We start from the raw sequence: 26674 nt of genomic DNA on the forward strand, positions 1-26674 counted from the left end.
ATCAGTCGATTGCCTCTCATACACCCACAACCCAGGCATGCGCCCTGACCAGGAATCCTACTGTCTACCTTCCGGTTTGCGAGGAGATGCCCAATCAACTGAGCCACAGAAGTCAGGGCCTTGACAAATTTTCCTATTTTCAGGACTCTTCCTTTTTGCTAATCTAATGGCTGCAAAATATAACCTCATGTTTTAATGTTTCCCTGACCGAGGATGAGGTTGAGCCTCTTGTCACAGGTTTATTTGCAAGCTTTGCTTCCTTGTCTGTAAAACATCAGTTCATATCTTTGACTGATTTTTTCTCACTTGGGCACTTGTCTTATTGATGAGCAGCACTTCTTTCTACATTCTGAGTAGTAATCCATTGTTAGTAACATATGTGCCAGGATTTTCCGCAGCTTTCTAGTTTATGAATTTCTTTTTGCTATTTTTTTCTGGTGTTTGCCTCCCACAAGTTATCATTACTTGGAAGTTTTTAAAAGTATCAATTAGAAAATTTTTTGAACTATTATTGAGAAGTTGGCTTTATGTTTGAGTTTAATGAAATCTAACCTATTCATTTTTCATTTCTAACTTGATTATATTATGTTTAATATTGGAAATTTGTTGCTGTTTACTCTGATATTTTGTGGTCAGTTTTTCATAAATGTTCCGTGTGTGCTTGAGAGGACTGTATATTCTCTAATTGCTGGTTCACCTCCTTCTTACGTCCTTTAACCCTCCCCAACACACACATATTTATATTTTAATCTTCACCCAAGAGAGAAAGGGAGAGAGAGAGACAGACAGACAGACAGACATCATCTGGCTGCTTCTGTACGCGCTCCCACTGGGGACTGAAACTGCCACCCAGGTGTGTTCCTGACCTGGACTTGAACGAGCAACCCTTCGGTGCATGACGTTGCTCCAACCGACAGAACCATACGGCCAAGGCCCTTGAAGTATATTGATTGCAATTTCAATTTCCATATGTTTACTAAGTTTTTGTCAGCTTGAACCATCAGTAACTGAACTATATATTGAGTATTCTGTTATGATGATGAACTAGTTAATTTTTACTTGCAATTTTAACGTTTTGTTGTTTTGTGTATTTTGAGTCTGAAGGTGGTGCAGGCACTATCTGAATTTGTATGTGATTCTGGTGAGGTGGACCTTTGACCACCACGGCACGCTTTGTGTCAAAAATACGGATTTCCGAAGCCTATTTTTTGAATTATTATATCCAATTGTGCTCTGTTTGGTTCATGTTGACCTTGAATGTTTTTTTCCCTTTTTACTTTAAACTTTATCAGCTTTTATCCTTTTACTTCTAACCTTACCACATCTTCATTTTAGAACTGTATTGTGTGAATAGCTTACAGCCAGATATTTTTCCTATCTGAATATATCTATTCCTTAGCTGAACATTTAATTCACTTACATTTATTTTTATTCCTAATAATTTGAGTTTATTTCTATCATATCACTTTAAGGTTTCTCTATATCCTGATTTTTCTGTGTTTCTCTCCTTCAGAGGTGTTTCGGTTTATTTTCTTATTCTATTTTTCCTTCTACCTGTTTGTAGGATATAGCTTGTGTCTATTTTTTTTTTGGAGTTACACTTGAAATTTTACTGTGTGTGTTTATCTTAACAAAGTCTAAAGTTGGTCTTATATAAATGCTTCTCCAAACAATAAAAGAACTTAAGAAACTTGTTCTCTTGATAATCTACCTCCAAATTGCCTTCTATTTTTATCCATTGTTTTAGACATGAGCATCATTATTTATAGATTTATGTACATGTTTTTCAATTTTTTTTTTGTTTTCCTCTTGCATTTTAGATCTTCTGAAATGAGCAGGTTTTTTAAGCCTCTGAAATATATCTTCTATTAGTAAAGGTCTGCTGAGTAAAATCTCTTTGTATTTGTTTATTTAAAAATATTCTTATTTCATCTGCTTCTTAAAGAATATTTTGTTGCTACACCATTTTACATTGATCATTGTGTCCCTTACCACTTTAATGGCATTCGTCCCGTCCTCTAGCTCTCATCACTGCTATTGGGAATCTTACTATCCTGCAGGTGGTTTACCTTTTTTCCCTTTATTTTCCTTATTTTGTCATTGGTATTTTTCTGTCTTACTACAATATGTTAAGGTGTGAATTAACTTTTTTAAATCCTCACCTGAGGATATATTTATCGATTTTTGAGAGAGAGAAAGAGAGAGAAACATCAGTTGGTTGCTTCTCATATGTGCCCTGCCAGGGAATTGAACCTGCAACCTTTTAGCACATAGGATGACACTACAACCAACTGACCAGGTCAAGGTGTAAATTAATTTTTTATCTATGCTCTTTGATATAAGTTCTGCAATCACTATCTGAAGATTTTTGATATTCATCAGCTATGGAAGGTCATTAGCTGTTATTTCTCGACTATTGCCTCTCCTCTCTTCTTTTTCTCTTCTTCTGAGAGTTCAATGAAATGGTTTCTTATTCTTCTCATTCCTCCTTCATGCTGCACCTTCTCTGTGTTGCACTGTGACTTTTAAATATCTATCTGTCAGTTCTCTGTTTTCTTCAACGGCATAAAATCTGTCCAAAATTTCAACAACATTTACATTTAAATGCTTAATTATTGATCTTGAAAGTTGGGATTCTTATTCAAACCTTCCAGATAATTTTGTAAAGTCTCTTATTGCTTACTAATTTAAAAAATACCTATTAAAACATTTCATAGCTATTTTATATTCTTTATCTCAGCATTATTTCAATATCAAAATGACCAGGTCACTAAATCTATGGATTTCAGCTGACTTCATTTATAGCTGCTGTTTCCTTGTGCATTTGTTGATTTTGTTGTTGTTATGAGCTCCTACTTGGCTCAACTTAATCTCTAGGAATCCTGTGAGCCTAAAATGAGAATATTTTCTTTCAGAGACAATTTGTATCTGCTACATCTTGGAGCTGGAGCGGGGTGCTACTGACCTGGGCTCTTTAGCTTATTTGGAGCATTCATGCTAATGCATATCTCCCATACTCAGCTTGCCCAGCTTGCGGCATTTTCAAACCATAGCCACCCAAGCCCTGTACCAACAGGAATTTACCCTCAGGTTAACTCCAGATTCCATGTTCTTACTGTTCCCCTCCATCTTCAGTTTCATCTCACTGTTCCTTTTCTATTTCTTTTTGTCTCCCTTTAAGATTTCCTTTACTCCCCTGTGTTCCCCACATTGCATTAAAAATTTGCTGTTTTTCTTCAGGCTCGGTGTGTGCATAGTCCTCTCTATTGCTGAAATCTGACAGTGGGGACCCACAGCTCTCAGGGCCTTTGTTCTGACACACGCTTTTTGAGCACTGACTGCATGCCAGGCTCTGCACTAGATGCTGTGGGGAATAACATTCTTGTGCTTGAGACCTTGGATTCTGGTTGGAAAAATGGACACACACACCAGAAATCGTTCTACAAGGCAGCGCAAAATATGTGCTAAAATAGAGGCATGGCCATGTCACGGCGAAGGCGAAGGAGTGAGGGCTTTGCTCCCACTGGGGAAAGCTGTGAATTGCACGGCTCTGTGGATCAAGCTCATGCATTGGATATAAGCTTCCATTTCATAGCAGTCCAGGGGTGTGCAGCTGGGCAGGAGTTAAAGCAAGTCTCTTTCATGTGAAGAGTGGCTGACGTGAAGGCCGCAGCTCGCTGCAGAAATGTGAGGGGATGCTCCCGCCAGCCCAGCTGCTCTTCTGGTCACAAGCCTCTACTTGTGCTAGGAAATTATTTAGAAGGTGCGTAGCTGAGAAAAGTTGGAATGCATTTAGTTACTACAAATATGTCTCAGGAAAAAAATGGCCAATGCGGCTTCTGCTATTAAAGGGAACTGCTAAAGTGACTACTGTTTGTTGACTGGTGTTTTCCATTATAACCTTATTTTAAAAGGGTTGTAACTTGACTGTAAAAATTCTCTTTAGGTGTAAACTTGCAATACTAGAATGTTCCCTTTAAATAAAGCCTGCCTTCAAAAAGTTAAAAAAGCAAAAACAGGTTTGGTTTACATTAGTCAAACTCTTTGGAAGTCAGAAGAAAACAACAAAGCCCTTAATATTAGAAATAATTGATACTTTCTATAGATGTTTGCATTCCTTACTGCATAAAGGATAAAAAAAGCGCCCCCAGAAAAAAACCCCAAAGCCAAACTTATTATTCTTCCCTAATATGCAAAGCAAATATCCAGTTTTAGATGAGAAGCTTCATGCAGTGTGCCAAAAGTTGCAATACAAAAGCTACATTTATATCTGTTAAGAAAAGTGTGTTTTTAACATTTTTAAAAGAACACATGCAGTTGTGAGAAGCCAACTGACTAAAGCATAACCCAATGTAAGGGATTACTGTATTTTTCAGGCTGTAAGACACCCCTAGGTTTTAGAGGAGAAAAATAGAAGAAATTTTTTGAAGCAAAACACATGGTAAAATATTTGATAACATAAATAACATAATAATTCACTAATGTAGATGTAAACAGATCTCAACAGCAGCATTAACAACCATTATTCCTCCCAAATTTGGGGCAGGGGAGAAAAGTGCATCTTACAGTCTGAAAAATACGGTAATACAGAAGTAGGCAATAGTTTTATTTCTACTGGGGTACATGAGCTCTACAAGGACAGTGGATGATACTGTACGAACCTAAGTGATAAGTAGAGGAATCAATATCTTTAATACTAAGCAATACTCAAAGAGCGGGAGACACTTGAGACGGGAGCTTAGGCTGTTGTTTCTTGGTCACCCCAGTTTCCGCATGAAACTTTTTTGAAACGCTGCATGTAATTCTAGGCATTAAAGCTACACAATCCTGGATGTGAATAAATGACTTCTCTAGTTGCCTAAGTAAAGAGACAGCTACCTGAAGCAAGGAGCAGCACTGTTGTATTTACAATGAGTTGGTGTGAGTATGAAATGGTGTCTTTCTACTCACTGTTTGGGTGATTTTGATGATAGGCAGTCAACTTTCAACTTATTCACTAGTTTTAGAATCTAACTGCTGAGTAAGACGGGACTTTCTGAGTTGTGGTAGCAGCACCAGGCATAGGAAAAAATGTTATTTTTTACCTTTAAAGTTGTGGAGGTTAGGAGGAAATAATAGAAATGGAGAGCAGGTTATGGTTGCCAGGGGGTTAAGGAGGAGGCTCAGGCAGAAAGCCGTGTGGACATGGAAAGGCAACCTGAGGGATTCCTGTGATGATGAAAATGTCCCATAGTTTGACTGCATCAATGGCATTATTTGGGTTGTGACAACGTATTCTAGTTTTCGAAGATATTACCATGGGCGGGGGTTGGGGGGTACTGGACAGAGGGTGTATGGGATTTCTCTGTTGTTTTAAAAATTAATTAATTCCAGCATTATTGAGATATAATTGACATATAATTATTAATTAATTAGGCCATCAGACTGAGATGGCTTTAATGCCCTAGTAGCCTACATAAGCAGACAGAAACCTAAGCCTATAATGCTTCAAGGTTAGAAAATCAAACCCTGAAGGCAACTAACTAATCACAAATAACCAACCAGCCTTTTCCAAATAATGGGACCATTGACACTATAGCCATTCAGATTATTTCCTTGCTCAGCTTTCGCCTTTTCTCCATGAAAGCTTTCCCCCGGCCACTGTTGGTGAAGAGCAGCTAACCAATTCCAGCTTGGTATGGCCCAATTCCAGCAGATTTCCATGCAACTCAACTCTTAAAAGTTTAGTATGCCTCAGTTTTTTTTAGTATAACATTGTGTAAGTTTGTGTTGTACAGTGTGATGATGCATGAATATATTGCTAAACGGTCACCTCAGTAAGGTTAGTGAACATACCTGTCAACTCATACAATCTCAGTTTGTGTGTGGTGAGAACTTTTGAGATCTATTCTCTTAGTAACGTATGTACAACAAATGTACAACACAGTATAGTTAACGTGGTCACCATGCAGTATGTCATATGCCCAGATCTTGTTCATGGGAATCTATAATTATATCAAAATAAAAAAACTAATTCAAAATGATACTAGGTCCATTTCAGCAATACATAAACTGAAAATCGAGAGTGGTGTTAACGTGGTGTCTCACAGAACAGGGATCAGTGAACCGTGGCTGGCAGGCCAAGTGTGGCCCGCTTCTATTTGTGTAAGTGACCCTCACTGGAGCGCAGCTGTGCTCATTAACCTATCTACTCTCCTTGGCTGTAGTTTGAAATGCAATGCAAATGAGCGTGGTTTCCATGGAGACCACGTGACCCACAAAGCCTAAACTATATACCATATGGCCCTTTACAGGAAATAATCTGTGACCCCTGACCTAGAATGCAAGCTCTACACGGGCAAGGAAAGCACCTTGCCAGCCTGTTTATCGCCGTGGGCCCAGCAAGCTGCCTAGCATGTTGCAGGTGCAAAGTAATCGTTTGCTGAATTAAGGAAGCAGCGTATTATGAAAATGTGTTTGCCATGGAGAGAATGATTGAAATAATTAAAAACATCATCCTGGGATCATGACTGTATGTTTTCCAAAAGCCATGGCAGGTGGAGAGTGATGCTGCCTGCTTTTCCAGTTGATAGAGGAAGAGAATTTCAGGCCCCACGTAAACCCACAGTAGCTACATGAGTCCAGTGAAATGGAAATTTTAAAGTCATGAATTAGCTGTGTAAAGGGCCTAATGTAATTATAGTTCACCACGAGTCAGGTATATTATTTCGTTGTAGGTACATAACCTATAGTGATGCTCTAGTCTTTTGGGTGTGCTTCGAGTTATCACTAAAACTGATGCATTTGACCAGAAGATTCCCACCTGCTTATGGGGAAGGCCTCTTATTATCTAATTATATTGATGTCTCACGTGTTCAAGAGAAGAATCATTAAAAACAGGAGTGAGAAAATTTAAATGCTTGAGTTGGCTGTAGTTTTGAAATCTGGTCATATCATTGAAGGTTTCAATTTAAATGAATTCTTTAGCAAATATTCTGCAAGGTGAAAATGTCCTTTGATAACATAAACTTCTAATTTGCTAGCTAAAATTTGACTTTCTCCAAGAAAAGGATAATTGTATCATCCTGGAGTCTCAAGAATCATTCCCAGGGAATATGGCTGACAGAGGAAAGATGAGAAGAGGAAGTGATGAAAGCAGAATCTGGAGCCAGGCACAACTGGATCTCTAGGCCAGGAACAATCTAATTGTGGTTGCTGTGGCTCACCTGCAATGAGGAAACGATTCCTGTCTCATAAGGATGCTCTGAGGATTACATAAGGAGAGAGGGTGCTTAGGACCTGGTGTACTCACCCACAATCAGCAAATGTTAGTGCCCTTTGCAGAACTAAAAGACAAAGAGTGTGAGAGGTAAGAGGATGGAGGGTGTTCCAGGTGACCGTGGAATGAAACACTGTCCCCTGAGCCACACCCTCTCCCACCTGTTTCCCTGGGGGATATCAGGAAGGGTACTGTCTGGTGCCTGAAGCATTGCTGTGCAGTCTGTCTAAATGATGGGCCCGAATGACATTTCTGAGGGATGACCTCATTCATGGAATGTAAGGTACACAGCTGCCCAGACGAAATGAACTAGGCTCCTGGGTGTGGCACGCCGGGCTACGGAGAAGGTCCCGGTGAACCCCTCGTTTGCGATGGCAGCCTCCCCTGAAGACCGAGAGTCCGACAGAGGCCGCCGGCCGTGTTGGAGTCCGTTTATTTTGTTACTTCGCGCACCCTTCCTCCTTTGTTTCTGACCTTCTGTCTCAACCCACAGCAAGTGGTAGCTGGAACTATTTGATTAAAATGTTTTTTTAATTTAAACCTTTAAATACCACTTTTCTACAAAGCTTTCTTTGTGGCAGGAGTTAAATGTGAAATAACAAAAATTCAAGTGAGTACATTTTAAAGATCTAATTAGTTTTACCGAACGATTCGTGAACCGGGTGGCCTCCCGTCTAGCAAGGAGAAAGGAACTCCAAAGGACTCGCACAATATGAAATGTTTCTTCCGAGATCAGACGAGATCGGGCGCGTTCAGGGTGGTATGGCCGTAGACGAATGTTTCTAAAGACGGAAAGGTGGCAAAGAGGTGGGAATTATTCACAAGGAATGCGTTGTTTTAGGCAGGGGGGGCGGGGGGCGCCCTACTAACAGAAAGGGAGGAGGTGTGTCAGCAGATGCCTCACTAATGCTCATCAGGTAACTCCAGCTTGACAGAATGAAGGCTACATTTCTGGGAAGCTGAGGTTCGCTGACGTGGAGCTTAGCACAAGGCACTGCATTTTTGGCCTGGTTCTTCTTTTTAACAACCTGAAACAATAAGAAACCATATTGTCCGAGAGACAGCGTTTGACCGCTTTCCAGTCCTGAGGGTTTGACCTTGAGTTACCTCCCGCAGCAACTCCGTGGCTGCTGTCAGTCTCAGAGATGGCCCGTCAGCAACAGTGGCCACTTTACAAATTTGGCACAAAGCCAAATTATGATGAAGCCCATTTACTATGGAGAGTGATTTATTACTATACTAAAGCATGCTTAAGGAGAAAATGGGACAAGAGGAGAGGTGGACAGAAGGCCCTGTTGCTGTCTGGAGGTTATAACCTTACTGAAGTGAGGGGAAAACAATACAGCAAGTTTCAGGCTGTGGCCATGTCAGCTCTGGATAAACAGCTACTGGAAAATGCAAACTTACCCGACAAGAAGACTGCACCACGGCCACCAGACGAGGCCCGTGTGGCGCATCCGTGGACTTTGCGTTTTCAGGAAGCCTTCGTAAGTGATTCAACTCAGCCGGTATTCCTTCCCCATTCTCTTTGGTATCTGTTTGTCGTGTTTGTAATTTCCGAGACCAAAAGCCTCATTGCCAGAAAAATAAGCCACCACGGAACTCCTGTTTTCTCTTCCCCAAATGGCCATTAGTTTCACTCTGAATTATTTTATTCACTTTACCGATGTTGACTATTATAGGAAGAAATAGAACTGAGGAATGGTGTACTTCCAGCTGGTATGTTAATTGGACACTGTTTATTCCACAGCAGCATTAAGAATACAAAAACCTCATCACTAGTGCTCTCTGAAAAGCCTTTGCAAATAATGGCACTTAAATAAAACTCAAAGCCCGAATGTTTCTTGTTGGTGAGTAACACAGTATTAGCATATTAAAATCATCACCAGTGCTGGAGTACGTGTTCTGAAACCTGTCGGTGTGCTCTAGTCGTGGTCTTGGAAACTCCACATCTGCCACAGGATTACTCACTCGCATAAAACATCATCACTTCCCCGCATGTCCTCTGAGAAGGAGCAGCTGCTGGAGTGACTGACGGCCTTGAAGGATATACAGAGGCATGAGTGGGAACGTGGCCCGGTGGACTCAGAGATCTGCACTTGATTCACATCAGGGCAGGTTGAAGGGCCTCGGTGGTGCAACACTTATTTCTTGAGGCCCATGGGCAATTGGAAAGAAATATCTGGCACACACTGGGAAACAAACTGTTTAAATGGCCAAGTCAGCCTTCCCAGCAGGCCTTTCTGCTGGAGGAGACGAGGGTGGAGGTACAGGCAGGTCACAGTGAACCTGGCCACTGGGGCAGGTGAACTCCCTGCCGTTTATCGACACCCAGTTTTCTGGGTCTCCCCGTATTTCTCATCTGCGAACAGCTCAGAGGCTGTGTCTTAGTTCTGCACTGGCTTCTCTCCCTCTTAACCACCGTGCTTCCTGCTGCGCCAGCTGATGAAGCTTCCATTTCGAGAGGATGGAGGCGAAAAGGGAAGGCATTGCCCTGGCTGGTGTGGCTCAGGCGGTCGGGCATCATCCCTCAAAGCAGAGGGTCACCGGTTGGGTTCCTAGTCAGGGCACGGGCCTGGGGCGCAGGCCCGGTTTCCGGTTGGGGCTGTGCGGGAGGCAATTGATCGAAGTTTCTCCCCGACACTGATGTTCCTCTCCCTCTCTTCCTCTGTCCCTTGCCCTCTCTCTAGAAATAAATAAGTAAAATCTTAAAAATAAAAGTCCAAGTATTTGAAAGATAATTTACTGTTTGCGATTACATTAAAACTCAGAGATTATAGTTCAAAGGTGAGACCCCAGCCTGCAATTAAGGGTGGTGAGAAGACTTAAACAAGCTATTACAGGACAATTAGCACAAATGTGAACAGGAGGTAATCTATTGATTCAATCCCTGTGCACCCCTCAGCTTGTCCTTCATTCCAGTCAGGCACCGTTGTCAATTCCTAAACCATCTACATTTGGCAACAAATGGGATGCCCTGCTTTTGGCTCTGTGTTTCAGAGAAGAGCAAGGCAGACTTTCCAAGCAAAGCTTAACTTTTGGATTTAGAAAATGTATTCCCTTTGACTGTTTCTACCTTCCCTTTATTTCCACAGGCTTCTCTTTGGGGAACCGATTCCCACGATTGCTATTTGGGAGTTTAAAGCTATAGCAAGTATTAGAGAAGCCGAGGTAATTTTCAAAAAGTCTTTCAGCATCAGTATAATTAGAGAAGCAGTTACAGTGAAGTTAGTGGTAATTTAAATTGATCAGCTGAATATCAGATGATGAGTTGTTTGGAAATAGAAAATCTAATGAATATCTGCTTGGTGAATAAACCGGCCTTTCAGTAAAAAATAAAATAAAAATAAGGACATAAAACCTGGCCGACCGGTTGGTGAAATTCCTGAGCCCGTGCGCCTGTGGAAATGCTGTTCATACAGGTAACACAAAGCTCAGCACTGCAAGGTGTTTGGGAGAGTAACATTGGAGGTGCATCCTGTTGAGTTCTCCCCTGCAGCCGCTGACCCCATGAAATTTCTGTGGCATGATTAAGAGTTTAAATGTTACTCTCTTTTCAGAAGATCTGAGGAGAACCTACTAGAAACTTACATTGTACTCTTTTAGTGTCTACATCGTTATCTCAGTTGACTGTGTTTGCTCTCTTTCCTTAGGTAGATCGGTGTAGTCCACTGCCATTCCGATTTTACAAGGACTTACATAAAGCTGCTGAGCATCATCTTGGCCCTAAGGATGGAGGTAATGAGGGACAGAGAGGAAGGGAGGGGGAGAGGGAGGGAGGAAGAGAAGAGAGAGAGAATATGAATGAATGAAAGGGAATGGGAATGAGAATGAGAATGAGAATGAGAATGAGAATGAGAATGAATATACATGGTTGCGAAACCATGAATTGAATCTGAAGGTTTGAGTTGTTGTTTCTTGTTACCAGGATCCTAAGAGCTGTGTTGAAACTTGCATTTTGTGGTTAAATCTTTGACATTTTATAGAATTCAAGAGAACCACTGGTATTGAATTCTTTTAGGATTTTGGCTTGAATGTTGTGTACACTATTAAAGCTTCAGAGGGGGATTGCCAGGGATTGTAAAAAACTAAAAAACAAACTTCCTTGGCCCTAGTCGCTCCTGTGTTATTTGGCACTGAACTTTTAAGGTGATAATGCTGCTACTTAAGACAAGGGAATTTTGTCTTATCATGCATCTTTTGATACAAGAAATTGCATCCTGGGTGATTTAATATTACTGCTTTTGGCTTTAAGGCTGAGGAAGCAACAGATTGCATCAAGGTAATTTCTCAAGCCTTGAATAAAAACGTTGAAAAAAAACCTAGCAGGAATTGTGTCTCCCTTCCACTCCCTCCTTTGTATTTACAGTTATAGGGCTTATTATAGTAAGTAAAAAATCCTCTGAAGTTTACATCTTCTATTACATATGGCTGTTACTTCAAAATCCACATACGCATTTTTGCTAGAAGCGCTAAAGCTTTGAGAGAAGCAGGTCTGACGATTGAGTGTCTGGCTGGAAATTATTTACTATCGATGGTCACTCAGCTCAAGATTGTATCGCTGGAATGACTTAGGAAGAAAAATCAATAATCCTCACATATTGTGCAGTCTTCCTAGAGGATCATCTGTTTTACCTCGTGAAAGTAGTCCTTGTTCCAGATCATTCTTTTGAAATAAAAGAAGAGAAAAGGTAACGTAAATCATAGCTCACTTTCTCTCATGCCCCTGTTTTATTTCAGTTCCCTTTTGGGGGGGAGGGAACAATAGGTCTCGTGGAGAAACATGTAGACAGAAGTAAGTGGGAAGGCTAACGCAAGTGTGCTTGTATAGTAATTTCAATTGCTCACACTTTCAATGGAGACAAAAGTTCACCTGTGCTATATTTAATAATGTCTCAATTTCACAATTACTGGACCATAGAGGAATGGTTTTAATAGCTTTCATGAGTGGAAAATTGACCATCTTCACTCACACGTGAGTGTGCACACACAGGGTCACACCCACATGGTCACACACACAGTGTGGTGGGTCACCATCACTCCTATCCTCAGACAGGTGTTAATGCTTTCATTCCCTACATTAATTCTTGTACATTTGCCTTGGCCTGGATCTGAAACAAATTTGGAACAGGGTTCTGATGAAGTGAGCTGGGAGTGGGCCTATGTGGTCTGGGAGAGGAACAAAATAATTTATTTGAGTGTGAAATTGGAGTCCATTTGGAGCACACATACGCCAAAAGCTGGAAGAAGGAGTTGGCTGGACCAGATTTGCCTTACTTGCTCAAAAGGAAAAGTATAGACAAATGACCAACTCTTTAGGTCGACTTGGAACTCTCCTTGGTGCTGAGACAGCACCCGCAGGGATGTTCCCCACGTTGCTGAGGTAAGTGTGCCCGATGGTTACACTAGAGAAGTAATTCCCATAGTGGATTGTGTGCCACGGGGGTGCAGGAGGTTGTTTCACAAGGAACAAGGACACGACATTAAACCAGTTCGAATCCATGGTGAGAACAGTGTTCTTTTCACTATTCCTGCTCACCTTCAGTGTTTGTGTGATTGTTGGAACCCAGATGGTCCCATCTCCTTCCACCTCTCTCCATCTTGTCTTCTTCCCATGCTTATTTTGATTGAATGGAAGCTCCAGTTATGTTTTTTCCCTTATTTTCACCTGCATCTCTCATTGCTAGCCTTGGAGGAGTTTAGCTCTGGTTTGAGAGACCTAAAGCCTACCCTGACAGAGAGCATGAAACAACGATTCCCTCCTACTCCTTTGCTCTATTTTTGACACCTCTTTTTTCATTTGTTTCAGTCGGACCATTCTGCTCAGTAATACCAAACTCAGCTCGTAGAAAGTCAGGGCTCACCTTGACTTTCGTGAGTATGGTTTCAGCTATTACCATTATCTACAGTATGTGGCTCCTTTTCCAACTGGCCACAGAAATGCCAACCTGCCGGTAGAAATAGTGCTGTTCTTACAGCTCCCTCTGTCTCAGAAACAGAAAAATTAAAGCACTCCTTTATCTTCTGTTGCAAGGCGTGTTCCTCGAAGGGGAACTGGCTGAAGCAAAGTTGGTAAATAGGGAACGACGTCAGTATAATGCAGAAGTCATGTTGATTTGCTGAGCATTTTTTCCAGGAACATTAATATTTTGTAGAAATTAGAAGCAAGTTTCCTCACCATGCAAGAGAAAGGTTTTGCCAAATAGGAAAACTTTAAGAAAAAAGCTGAAAATCCTGTAGAACTGACCTCCTTTAGTGCTAGTCCTGGCTGCGTTAGTGGCCTGAAGAATACCTACATTTTCAATGTGTTAAGCTATCTGAGGAAGCCGAGCATACAAGAAGCTAACCAGGCATTTCCTCCTGTATTAAAACAAGGATCTGATATTCAGTTTTGATGAAAGTGACCTCCAGTAAAAGCACGTGCCTTTGATGACTTACGTGGGTAAGGAGGGAGTTGGGCCTAAGGGTTAAAACTGCACATGGTCAACGGAAGGAGGTGCTGGGGGCCAAGTGGTGGGGAGTTAAATAAGCCCAGGTATGTGTGAGTTGTTATTCTTTTCATTGGGGCTGTCATGTGGAAGTTACAAAGATTTTGTCTTGATTTCCATGACACTATTTTCTCCCAAAACTCTGTTATTTTTAGCATGCGATTTGGGTTAGGTGTGCCAGGAGTTATCACAGAAATGCCTGCAAAACATCTTGAATAGTTCAAATTCATATCCTTGGGTATGCATGTTACCACTCTTTCCCCAGAACAGGAAGGACAACCCAAGACAGCACTGTGTAGAAGATGGTGTAGTGTGTGGTGCTTAGCCAGGTTCAAGAGCCTCTAGCATTCCACCCACGGGCACATGCAGTAGTGATTTTGGTGGCTTCTATAGTCTCCTTCCTATCCTGTGGAAGAAAGATGCTGGCTGAGTTTATGGCGGTGTAGGGACCTTCCAATCCAGGAGAGTGAGCCTTTGTCCCTCAGTATGCTGTCTGCTGTGTTCGCGACCCAGGCAGTCTCCCCCCTGAGCGCTATGCCTGCTGCATGGTCGCTGCTGCTGCCCTTCTATCTAGACACATCGGGAAAAAAAATGTTGGATTTTTGGCAACTTGGAAAGCGGTATGCATGCCCCTCAATTTATATTTACAGTCTATATGTCAACTTCTACAATATAAAGAGAACCAGATTCCAGTTCCAACTCAGCCACTAATGAGTTGTTGTGACATTATCCAGGTGGCTTCACCCTGAGATTGGCTCCCAGAAACTGACAATGAGGATCATCTTTTAATCCCAGTGCCCTTTGTTGGCCTGGCATGTGCAGCACCTGCCAGTTACCCTGCCCCTTCCTTGCTGTGAGGTCTCATTATAAAAGGCACACCCACAGTCCCTCTTCTGTGTTTGGCTTCCCTGGGTCTGCCTGGTGATTGGTGCTCTCTCCAGCGGCGGCCAGTTCATAAGCTGGCCTGAGGTCTATCAGGGATGTGGCCTGGGAGCTCAGGGCAGCCCCTTCTGATGAGCAGACCGATCAGTCCTGCCGCTTGAGTAGCTTGAACCCCAGACCCTCAGGATTGGTAGCAGCGGGAGCCGATGAACCAGAGATGCTGCCCCGGAGAGAATAGCTGAATCGTCCACCCCCACGGACTACGGCATAGGGGACTGCAGAAGGCACCTGCTGAGGGGACAAGATGGCTTGAAGTCTGGTGTTGCATCGCATCTGGGGTGATATTCTGGTCTCTGTGAGACTTGGCTGGGTCGAATCAGGATGATTTCCTGACTTCCTAGCTTTCTGTTGAATTCTCATCCAAGAGTGTGTTTTAGTACTGCCTGGTCAGGGCTGAGGGTGGGTGGGGGTCAGGCTTGGGGAAGTTTGAGCCCACTTTCATCCACATGCCCCTCTTTCTTTGAGGGTTCATGAGTGTTCAGAGTTCCTGAAACTTGGATTAGGTTATAGGAACCAGATTGCGATTGTTCTGCCAGAGGGTCACCAAGCATGTGACTGCGGTCATGGCAAGGCCAGTGTGGGGAGCACTGGGAAGAAGAGGCAGCACAGGGAAGGGAGCTGCATGTGCAGAGTGGGGACTGGGCAGTCTGCAGAGGCTGATCGCTTCCCAGGGGCTATGGGCTGCTGGTGCTACAGGGCACGTGGAAGGAGGAGAGGCCAGGCAGGCCAGGGATCCCGACGTCATGACTGTCTCATGGTAACTCCAAGCCCCTCCTCATTTCAGGCTGGCATATGTCCCCTCCATTTGGTTCTTGCCTCACAACCCCTCTCTCCCCAACCCTGGGGAAGCCCAAGGTTACTTTGCTGTCTATGTGGAAGAAGGGGGGGTAGCTTTAATTTCTCTTGCTTTTTAAAATGTTTTGAACCCTGTCTATTCCTCTGGCTTTTAGATACTAGAACCTGAGACCAAACCCAGCCAGGGACTTTCTTTTTCTTTCTCTCTGCGGCACTAACTCTCCCTGGAGACGGTGCATGTCATGGGCCTGGCTCCTCAGATGAGGGACAAGTCATGGGGGAGACGTTGGTAGGGGAGCCTTCACCATAATGAAGAACGGTTAAAAAGAACGCTGGTTAATTAACACGTGCAACAAATCCCATGACCTTTTGGAAGTAACCTGAGCCCATGTCTCTTTCAAGCATCCTGAAAAAGCCTAACATACTTTCTGTGAGTCTCTATAGAGCAAAAAGTGTCCAAACCTCAATGAGTGGGCCATCAATTTCTGGTAATGTGATAAGTTAGAGTATATCTAAGTTCCTGGGGAGGCCTTTGAAGTTTGTTAAGCTATGACCCGTAATACTGAAATGGAGAAGGATGAATGGAGACCATTAAAGCATTAAGATATTGATCAAATAATACTGTGGATATTGGACTTCTGTTTAGGAGGAATCCAAGTCTAACAATTTGTTCATGTAGCCAAACTAAAGAATAAACTTGGAAATGAGCAGTATCAACAGGATGGAATCCCCACCAAACTTTCTCCTGAATACACTCAATTATAGGTGAAGTCCCTAATGAAGTTGAGCAATTGCAATCCAATGGAACTAATTCAAGAGGACCTTAAGGTCAGGGACCATATTTATCCAAGAGACTCTGAAAAATAACAAACATACATAATGATGAAATCTTCGAGCTTTTGAGAAATGCAATTCTGATCATCTTGTATATATATTGTTCCTTTCATAAATAGTTGCCAGCAAATACACATCTTTTCTGTTCTGCAATTTGAGTTAATTAAATGTTTTGTTGCGAGGAATGAACATCATGACAGAATGCAATGCACCGTCTCCTGTGAAGAGCCCCTTCTGTGGGTTCACAGGACACCACCTTGCCCAGGAAGGTAAAATTATTTGAGGAGGCTATTATGCTGAACACAAAGGGTAAGGAAAAAAATATTATTTGCATTCTGCAGTTACCAGGTAAAAATACAAAGAAATAGGAGGTGCTACTAAAATGAAATATGTCTAAAATATATAGAAGTTCTTCTTAGTGGCTCAATCAACCGTCATATTCAAATCTTGCACCAAAACCTCGTTTCTGTTTGTAACCTTGTCCTGACTCCATAATAACTATGAAGATGGATTAACTCTCTACTAATCAGCATTTTTCTTAAAAGGTTTTCCTTTGAGAAACAGCAGTCCATAAGCATTTTACCATGAGCTTATACATCCAATTGCCTGGCACTATACTTATAGATACATAGTGTCACCTGCATTAGATTGTAAGCAGTTAAATGTAGGTGCCCCAACTGGTTCATCTTTGGTACTCACACAGGGCCTCACACACACCCATGAGGAATCAGTAAATAGTTACTGAATTGAGCATATTTTTATTAATCCTCTTGTAATCCCTCTTTGTCTACCCAAAACTCTGATTCATTTAATTTATTTTGTCAGTATTTATCAAACAGCTACTACATGCTGTGTAATAGATGTAGTGATCAAGCTAGCAGGGTGCATCTTCTCAAGGAACTTAAGTGCATGGAGAGGGAGGCAGGCAGGTAGCACCCCCCAGGACCAGGCAGGTTGGCCCCTTCACTACACCTTGTGCTATATGAAGCTCCACTCTAGCCATGGACCAGGAGTCCCAGGGCCAATGACACAATTTCCACCTAAAGCACACTGTCCCCACGCCTTGTCCAACAGTCTACAGAACTTCTGACCCAGCAGTTCCAGCAGTTTCTCAGGAATGGCTTGGCCTCTTTCCTCATCCAGCTCCCTAGAGCAGACAGCATTGGCCTCGTGGTCTCTGCCAGGGCTGTGCATGGCTGAGGCCAGTAGTCTGAGAAAGGGGTGGCGAGTAGAGCTTGGGCGTAGGGGCTGCAGTGTCCAAGTGTATGTGCGGCTCCCCTCAGCCGTGAAAGAACTGTGGATGGGAAGAAAGGAGAGAGCAAAGCATAGCCCAGGGGTTTCCATTTGTAATCTTGTCCAGATCCCACATCCACTAGGAGCAGGTCTGCACACAGGATGCCATAGACAGCAACACTGAAGGGAGCAAACACTGGGGATTGATGGCACCCCCCCCCCCATTAGGCTGCTCAGGGAAAGCTTACCAGAGGAAGTGACTTGTAAGGTAAGTGTTGAAGAATGATTGGGAGGAAGAGAATTCAAGGGATAGGGAAGAGTGAGGGAAAGGGAAAGGGTGCCATTCATTGAAAGATGTAAATATTCGACGTGGCTGAATCACCGAGTAGATATGTTCGTGCATGTGTGTGCACATTGTGTGAGTGTGTGATGGAGTGGGTGGGCTGAGGTGGTGAGGGATGAAATACAAGAGATGGGGGGGCGGCGGTGAGGTTGAAAAGGCTTGTAAAATCTGGACTGTGAAGACCTTGCTGGAGACATTTAGGAGTTGACCTTAAAGGTGATGAATGAGAAGGCATTGATGGGTTTCAATCTGGGGGAAGGTGACATTTCTAAATATATCCCTAAGCTTGTGAAGAATGGACTAAGTTTGATTGTGGGCTTAGCTAGGGGGTGTGCCATGGGTAAGGACAGAAGTGAACAGAGTCAAGAGATGTTTCTGGAGGTGAGTTTCATAGCATTTTGTGCTAAGTTGAGTGGGAAGGGTCAAGGATGATTTTAATTTTCTGAATTAGGTAAGACGTGAGTTGTGAGGTGCAGGAAGAGGGGGAGTTGAAGAGAAATGATCAGTCACTATCTCAGTCTCTAGTTCTCTTTCTGAGTGGAGCCTCTCACCTGGATTCAGAGGTAGTGGGACCGAGAGACCCTACACAGAGGTCCTCAAGTATCTCTTTTCCAACAAATTTCCCTACTACGGTGTGTCATGAGAGCCAAAGAAAGTTCTTTATGCTCCATTTATTCAGTTCCTGGGAGAAAGCTCCAGTTAAAAGAGTGGGCTGTCCTGCTGTTTCCAATGTGGGACCACGGTCACCCCCATGAAGACAGCCCCAGGGACTGCTCTCCAGCTCTGTGTGTGACACAGCTGCGAACGCAGTGGCTCTGGGGTGTCTTTGAGATCAAAGCCATTACGAATTTGGTCTATTGGCTGAACTTCATGTGTTGGCAAAGCTGGTTGCACATTTTTCCTATTGAAATGAACAAGGACTATCTTGTTTTAATTTTTCCTTTGACTTTGAAAGAGCCGTCACTTTAGTGGTGACAACTCCCCCCCCCCTTCTCCCTCTGTCCTTTTGTCCCTTTTTCCCAGTCCTTACTCTTTCAAAGGACAGAAATGTTGGTCTCACTTGACTTCAAGTAGACCCTGGGTTATATTGATTCCTGCTCAGTCCTTTCCCTGCACAGCTGGTGGCAGAGCACCTCTGCTCAGCGACTGCATGTGAGCTACTTCCCTGGTGCCACGGAGGGTGTGATGGGAAAGGACAGCTGTATGGGGAAGGAAGCCTTGCCAGGCGTGGACCTGCCAGGAGCAGACGCAGGTTGATGGGATGCGTAAAAGGGCTTGGAAGTGGAGGAGGAGGACTGGAGAGGCTGCTCAGAGAAGAACAGAAGTGATGAGTAGTAAGAAATCTGTAGGTCTCAGCAACACATTGATTGCCTTGAATGAGATTGGGCATAAGTAAGAATTAGATTTTGCTAGAAACTGTAGCCCAAAGTGTGTCAACTGGTTCTGTCTTGGGGCTCCAATCCTGGCACAGAAACTGGTAAAGGAGAGAAGCACAACTTTTGTAACTAAGAAATGGGTGGTCCCTATCATGTAGGGTAGAATCAAACGATATTTTTCTGGAATTTATAAGAAAATGGCCATTACTCCTCCAGGCAAACATCTCTTTTCTGTGTAGGAGCTTGGAGAGTGGGGCTATTGGGACAAAGACAAGTAGAAATCTGTGGTATGAACCTGGCTGGTGGTGCTCAGTTGGGGGCAGCGCCATGCCGCGCACTGAAAGGTTTGATTCCGGGTCAGGGCACACGCCTGGGTTGTGGGTTCAACCCCGGGTCAGGGTGTGTGCAGGAGGCAACCAGTCGATGTTTCTTTCTCATGTCTCTCTCTCTCTGGCTCTCTATCCCGCCACCCTCCCTTCCTTTATTCTCTCTAAAAGCAATGAAAAAATGTCCTCAGGTGAAGACACAAAAAAGAAAACAAAAGCAATCCACGGTGCGAGTGTCCGACCCACTGTGGTCACTGGAGCAGCCAGTTCTGTGCCCTGTGACAGTCCTCACTTTTCAGGGTCGTCAGTATGCCCTCAAGTCCCTCGGACAGTCTCTTGAAGTTAATTTTCATTCTTCTTTTTAACTGAGCTTCCACATAATTTGTTTTATATGCTTATTAGCTGAGCATGAAATTCACATGGTCAGTCCCCCAATTTGTCAATCAAATGCTTTCCAGTGTCCAACTTCCACCCAAGAAAAACAGAAATCTCTACCGAAGAGCTATCTTTGGAATTGTCCTACTAACAGCTTCCTTCGTAGCAAATCCCCTTCATGTTCTGGAACCTACTATATTGACATTTTAAATGTGTTTTGGCACATAGCCTGTGGGAAAAAGTCCAGATCCATACAAACGTGTTCAGAATATGAAACACTTATCTTAGGAATGGTACATTTATTAAAACAAAGACGGAGATTTTAAATGAAATGCCTACTTTTCCCATAGCATACCTTTTAATAATTCCTAGGTCAGGAATCCCCCGAAGGACTTGGGATGAGAAAGTTACTTTTGACTTTCGGGGAGGACAGCAGGAGACTGAGAATATTGATGATGGAGTCCAACTGTGGAGACAGCTACTCAGACCTAATTTCTTGGGGTTGCCTGCTTCCTGCTGGGAATCCCAGTAACTCTCGATGGGAGCAGAGGGAATTGGCTACTGGCTAGATCTCTTACCAAAAAGGCTCTTGCTTTACCCATAATTTTGATGTATACTCTAGGCAAATGCCAGTGTTAACTCACACAGTTGCTCTAAAGGAATCTTGGTTGGAATGTTTCCTTCAGAAGGGGCCATGCTGTATCTGATGAGAAATTTCCTGTGCATTAAAATTAATTCCTCTTTAACAGTCTGGAGAAGTTGGGTTACTAAGGTGGACTAATTTACGAGTTGTTCATTTAAGGGGGGGGTACAGACTGAGGAGAAAGTAAGAGAAAAGCACAACTTATTTTTGTTTTACAAAGAAGAAAGTAAGAGAAAAGATAATTATTTTTGTTTTACAATTTCCAATACAATTTTACCCATACAATATTTAGGATAAAAAGTAAGAATGGTGGAATGAATCATGTATTGTTTGTGCATATAAGAGGCATTAGGGGGAAAAGTCGGGGTAGCGGATGAAGCTCTCTCGTACTCCACCTTTGCGCATTGCTGTCTATTCTTCACACGTTGTAGTTCTTTGCACATTTTCTTCTTGAATCAGAACCACCGCTTTTCTCCTCATCCATCTGGTAAGTCTCCAGTCACCTAGGAAGCACAGCTCATTCTCTCCTTCCTTAGCGGAACTGTCCCTGGCCAGGTTCTTTGCTGGACTTAGCTGATACCATCCTTTGGGCTCTCAGCATGCCTCTGTATCGGTTTACTCTATACCATATTGTGGAACCGTTTCGAGTGTTAGATTGCATCCTTAGGTGGGGACTGAGTTTTATGATTACATTCGTTTTTGTAACTACCCTGCATGCAGCACAGGGCTTGGAAACTAGGAAGAGTCAAATAAGAGCTTGTTGGGTAAACCAACAAATATTTACTGCCTAGCTACTATGTATGAGGTGCAGAGGAAACTCTGTAAAATACTAGGCGAGACTGCAGCACCTTTCGAGCCCATCACCTAGCGAGAGTGGCAACCGGATGCATCTGAAAATGTAAGTGAACTGTGCAAGGCAGCAAGTGGTAAAAGGCAAGAGGTGGCGGCAGGGCCACAGACACTAATGTGACAGAGACGGGCATTCCTGCTAGGCTGGCGTAACAAGCAAATCCTTGAAGCAATTTCCCCAGAAAGAAGTCATCTCTTTCTTTGAAATTATAAAATTAGTTTCAATATCTTTCATGACACACACCACATTCTATGTTGCCATACAGATACTTGTGTCATGTAATCTTTTCTACCTCGCTAGAGTAAACTTTATTTATTTAAGAAAATATCCTGCAGTACAGGGTTTAGCACTGTGTTAAGGACACCGTAGGTGCTCAAGTGCACTCTGTTGGTTGAATAAAATACTTGCTCTGGGCAGTGAGTGCTACATGAATTCAAGGTAGAGAAGTTCACGGCCTGCTCTTTTGGTCATTGAATTGTTGGAGAAAGAGAAGGAATTGAGCTGTATTTTGACATGGAGTGGAGATTTGTGTAAATAGACAGGGCGGGCATTCTCTACAGAGAGAATGAATAGTACGAGCAAAGGTTTAGAAAAAGTGCAACAAAGTCATGTGCAGAGGAAAGTGAAGAGAAAGAGGACTCACAAAGGAGAAGAGCGTGGATGATGTGGGCAAGGTGGGGAGGGTCGACGGGACAGAATCAATCTGCCTTTTCCATGTTCAGTGGAGAACGTTCCCTTTGACTTTTCAGGTTAACCTTTGGTTCCAGCTGGTACCACTGTGGTGGCTGTGACTTCTGCCCACGATTCCTGCTAAATTGCGACAGATAGGGAAGAATGAATAGGAGGAAGCAGAGGAGAGAACAAGGATATGGGAGGGAGACAATAAATAGATTAAAAAATATGGAAAAGGTCTAGTGTAAATAATTAAGTGGTCCTAGAAAGTTTTCCAGCTAATCTGGCAGCAGTAATGGCCTGGCATTCTGAGGTTAATTGCAAGTTGATGAAGTTGCTGAACTAGGTAATTTCCCAAATTATGAATGTTTTTTTCTTGTTTGCCTACATGCAGAACATCAAATTGATATCTTTTTTTTCTACGTAAAGCAATTGCTTTATCAGCAGAAAGGCTCATTTATCAAGAACTTACTGTGGTTAGTGGTTTGTAAAACTCTTGGTTTCGGCTCTGCTGTTTTTACAAAGAATAAAAGGGACTCAGTGCTTTCCATTCTTTGAATATGTTAATGCAAATGTGGCGTGAGATGGTGGGGTTCAACACCACAGCTGCATGAGACGCAGGCAGATGCATTCAGTGGCCATAAAATAATAGTGGGGATTTTATGTGGGGAAAAACAGTGGTATTTGTATCCATCACTTCAGGGCACGAAGTGATTGTACACAGGGTCAGCAGAGCAGTCAGCAGACCTCATGGCATCATTGGGAGGTGCATTCATTTCAAGCCTGTTTCCCCGTCTTTGAAGCCGGAAGTTATTGGCTACTGCCGGAGGCCTGTTGCGGCCACGTGAGGATCAAAAGCCCGGCCAGGGGTGGGAAATGCTTTGTTCCTGGCTCTCTCATAATAGCTTTTCCTTTTTCTTTGACTGAGAGAAGCAAGTCAAATAGGATTATCCTAATGGAACAGAAGAGTTTTATATAAAAAGTTCAAAAAAGAAATCTAAACTAATTCCAGTGTCTTTCATTTACTGAATACTGTTTCATTGCTGAGCCAACGTGGAACATTTGCTGGTGGCAAGTGTGCCATTTTCTGAGGCTCTGAAGAAACCGTCCTTTCTCAAATTATGACTGATTTATAAGCAAATGTACTGGTCCTCTAACCACAATAAATAAGTAAAGCAATTTTTTTTTTCTAATTCAAAGTCCTTAAAAGTACGAGCTTCAAAGACCAGCTTCTTCTCAAATTACTTTACTGTGGCTCCAACTTGTTTCAGTTGTTGCAAAACTGCAAACCATATGCCCTAAAATGAGAATAAAGACACACTTAAATGACACCTTCAGGGCATAATAAAGTGCAATGTAGGCACTAAAAGCACAATGCAGTCATTTAAAAAGTAGAAGCGCAGCAGTCAAGTAATACAGTAATGAGATGTGAGTTATTTTCTGGACAGCGTTGTTTCGAGGAGGAACTGCGGGCTCCCGATTCAACACCATTCACTTCCTGAGCCCAGGGCCAGCGGAAGAGGCGTCTGAGCACGAGGTGGCCTCCCGACAACTCCCTTTTGTTGGCTTGGCTATGAAGAGTGCTGCGGTGGGACGGTGACTTCGAGCGGTTCTGCGACTGTGTGAGGCCCAGTTCAGGGAAATGAGGGGTATTCTTACCACCCTGACATACCCGCACAGGAGGGCAAGCTGGGGAGCAATGCATGGCCCCACGGCGGCATTTTAGTATTTATTCCTTGTCACGTGCAGTCTGCTCCGGCTGTCTTTGAGGAAAGGACAGACCTCGGAGGGCTGTGTGCGTGCGTGCGTGTGCGCTCGCGCGCGTGTGTAGGGGTGTCCTCCAGCGTGGGGTGCGGCAGTGTGCCCAGGTGAAAATCCTGCAGGGAGTCTGAAGGTCTCTTCTGCTACCAGAGAGCAGGTTTGCAAGGCGGAGGGATCATGGCAGCAATGCACCCTTTCTATTAAAATGTGCCTGCCTGGCTGCAGGTTTCAATCCTCTTTCAGTAGTTTAGAGAGAGAGTAAGGAAAGGGTGGATTGGTAGGTGGGTTGAATCAGTACCGAAGCAGGAAATGGGAAGTCACGAGGACGGGTCTGTGATGTGCCCATGAAAGATGTACAGAGCGATTAGCGAGGGGCTAGGCCCCATTCCTGTTCTGGGCCGAGGTCACTCACCGATGGCCCATTGCTGGGTTCTGACTGGGCCGCGACTTGAAAGTTAAACTAATGAAAAGTCAGACATTTTACATAAAAACCTGCGTTTTGATTCCCTTGACACCCTGGACAATAAGGCCACACGGGGTACTCACCGTATCTGAAACTCAGTAACAGCTGTGTTTTTTCCAGTTCTTCGTGTGGAACTTGTAAACATCTGAATTCTGAAGTCTTTAGGAATGTGTCCCCTGCACTTGAAATAAAAATAACTGAAACTGATCGGTGCCAGGCCTAGTCCTCATTACATATCGCACATACTCACTTCTTCACGCGGGGGTGCGGAGGCGAGCAGGCATGGCCGGAGGTGGGCGGGCCCTGCTATGACTCAGCCCCAGGCTCATGCTGCCAAAGAAAAGCTGCGAATACAGATTTCTCTAGAATCTCTTGGTTTTTAAAAGTTGCCAGCTGGTTAAATATTGCAAATCGCAAATTAAGGGTGGTATTAAATTTTACAGGTAGCCCTGAGACCTCTGCCTGGTGGCTGAGTTCTTGTGTGGTCAGTCAGGCCAGATGGGAGGAGGGGAGACAAGGTATCCCAGGTGGAGGCGCCAGCACTGACGAAGACAACGGAGGCAGGAAGAGCCTCGTGCACGACGAGAGCACAGGAGCACGGAGGCCAGTGACAGCGGAGGCAGCAGGGCAGCAAGCCGGGGGCGCCTGACCCGAGGGGAGGCAGAGGCCAGGTCACAAAATCAGGGCACCGTGACTTATAAGGGTTGGGGTTTTATCTTGTAACTATTGCACATATTGGGCCTGGTGGGTGGATTGCATTCCTCAAAACATGTCTATATCCTAAATCCTGGCACCTGAGAATGTGACCTTATTTAGAAATAGCAGCTTTGCAGAGGTAGTTAAGGTGAGGATCTCAAGATAACATTATTTCAGATTAAAGGGGCTTTAAATCCAATAACTACTCTCGGTCCTGTATAAGAGAAAGGAGGAGAATGAAGACATATAGACCCTGGGGGAAAACAAGGGAGAGGCCTTCTGGAGTGAGGAGTCCATGCGCCAGGGAGCACCAAGCATTTCTGGTGCCCCCAGAAGCCGAGAAAGAGAAATGCATGGCCTCTCCCTCAGAGACTCCTCAGGGAGCTGACCCTGCCACCACCTTGATTTTGGACTGCTGGCTTCCAGAACAACGAGAGAGGACATTTCTGTTGTTTTAAGTCACGAATTTAGTGGTAATTTGTTACAGCAGCCCTTGGAAATGACTACATTGAGCTTCTGTGTCAGATTGTATTGGGAAGCTGTAGTGAGAGGCGAGGGAGAACCATGGAGAGGCTGTAGATGTGGGGTGATGTGGTCAGATTTGAGGGGTGAAGCCCCCAGCACCTGCCCAGGAGGGAAGAAAGCACAAGGCCAGAGAAACCACTGAGAATTACCTTGGGACTCCACATGAGAGATCCTGAGGTCCCTGAGGGTGGGACTAGAGGCAGAGCAGGGGACACCTGTGTAGAGCATTGTGTTTAGGAGGAGACATGGACAGGACTAGGAGATTCCTGTGGGTCGGGTGGCATTGGAGGTGGCCGGTTGTGAGAGAACAGGAGAAGCTAGGTATTTCGGGGGCACTAGGAGATGGTACCTCCTGATGTGGAAACTGCAGGAGAGGGAACAGGAGGAAATGGGAGGAGGTCAGCTGTGAACAAGTTCAGCCCGAAGTACCTGAGGGTCATATGGGTAGAGATGGCCAGTCAGCATTTAACATCGTCCTTGGAGACTCTGGGGCGATGAGAAGGAAGGCTCTGAGGTGAAAGAGGGAGGATGGTTAAGCCATGAGCCCAGGAGCTTGTCTTTGCTGGGGGGAGGGGGGACGATTGGATTCCTGCCTTTGTTCTTAGTTTTTATTCTTTTTTCTTTTGATTGGGTAGGAAACAGGTCCATATGTTAGGGGGAAAATTGTGACCCAGTTTTGCAGGCACAACATTATTTTTGCCTTCTCAGCTTCCTTTCCTTTCTATGGCTGCAGGACCCCAAATTTTGGGTGGGGGGGCCACCCTCTTCATTCTCAGTGTCCCCCTTGCTCCAGGAGCTCCCCAGTGAGCCTGGCCTGTCAGCTGGAGCACCGGACCTTGCCAGCTGCACTGACTCATTTGCGAAGGTCATGTGACCTAAGCTAGGATGGCAATAGCTGGCCTGGCACCTTTTCCTGGAGTTAGCATGAAAGGTTGGAGGCGATTGCTAGCTGGAAGTGTGCAACTTTGGAGCTGAGGGTAGGCGTCTGGGCCGTGACACAGGAGATCCTGCTGCAGAGGGGAGCTGATGAAGAGGGAAGTAGCGCAGAGGGACACACAAGCAGGTTTGTGCTGGTTTGGAACCACTGAATCCCC

At 43.9% G+C, this 26674-nt stretch overlaps 1 long non-coding RNA gene across 1 annotated transcript in view; it reads left to right on the plus strand.

Annotated features, from left to right (window-relative positions):
* The window catches only part of LOC118975050 (uncharacterized), a 205447-nt gene that overhangs the window by 36720 nt on the left and 142053 nt on the right, over positions 1–26674 (plus strand). Inside the window, exon 2 of the long non-coding RNA XR_005063997.1 lies at positions 10912–10996. This is a non-coding gene — a long non-coding RNA (uncharacterized LOC118975050). The remainder of the gene's footprint in view (positions 1–10911; positions 10997–26674) is intronic.

The sequence above is a fragment of the Sturnira hondurensis genome, unplaced genomic scaffold (assembly GCF_014824575.4).
Source record: "Sturnira hondurensis isolate 20B ecotype Veracruz unplaced genomic scaffold, ASM1482457v3 Scaffold0001509, whole genome shotgun sequence".
Lineage (NCBI taxonomy): Eukaryota > Metazoa > Chordata > Mammalia > Chiroptera > Phyllostomidae > Sturnira > Sturnira hondurensis.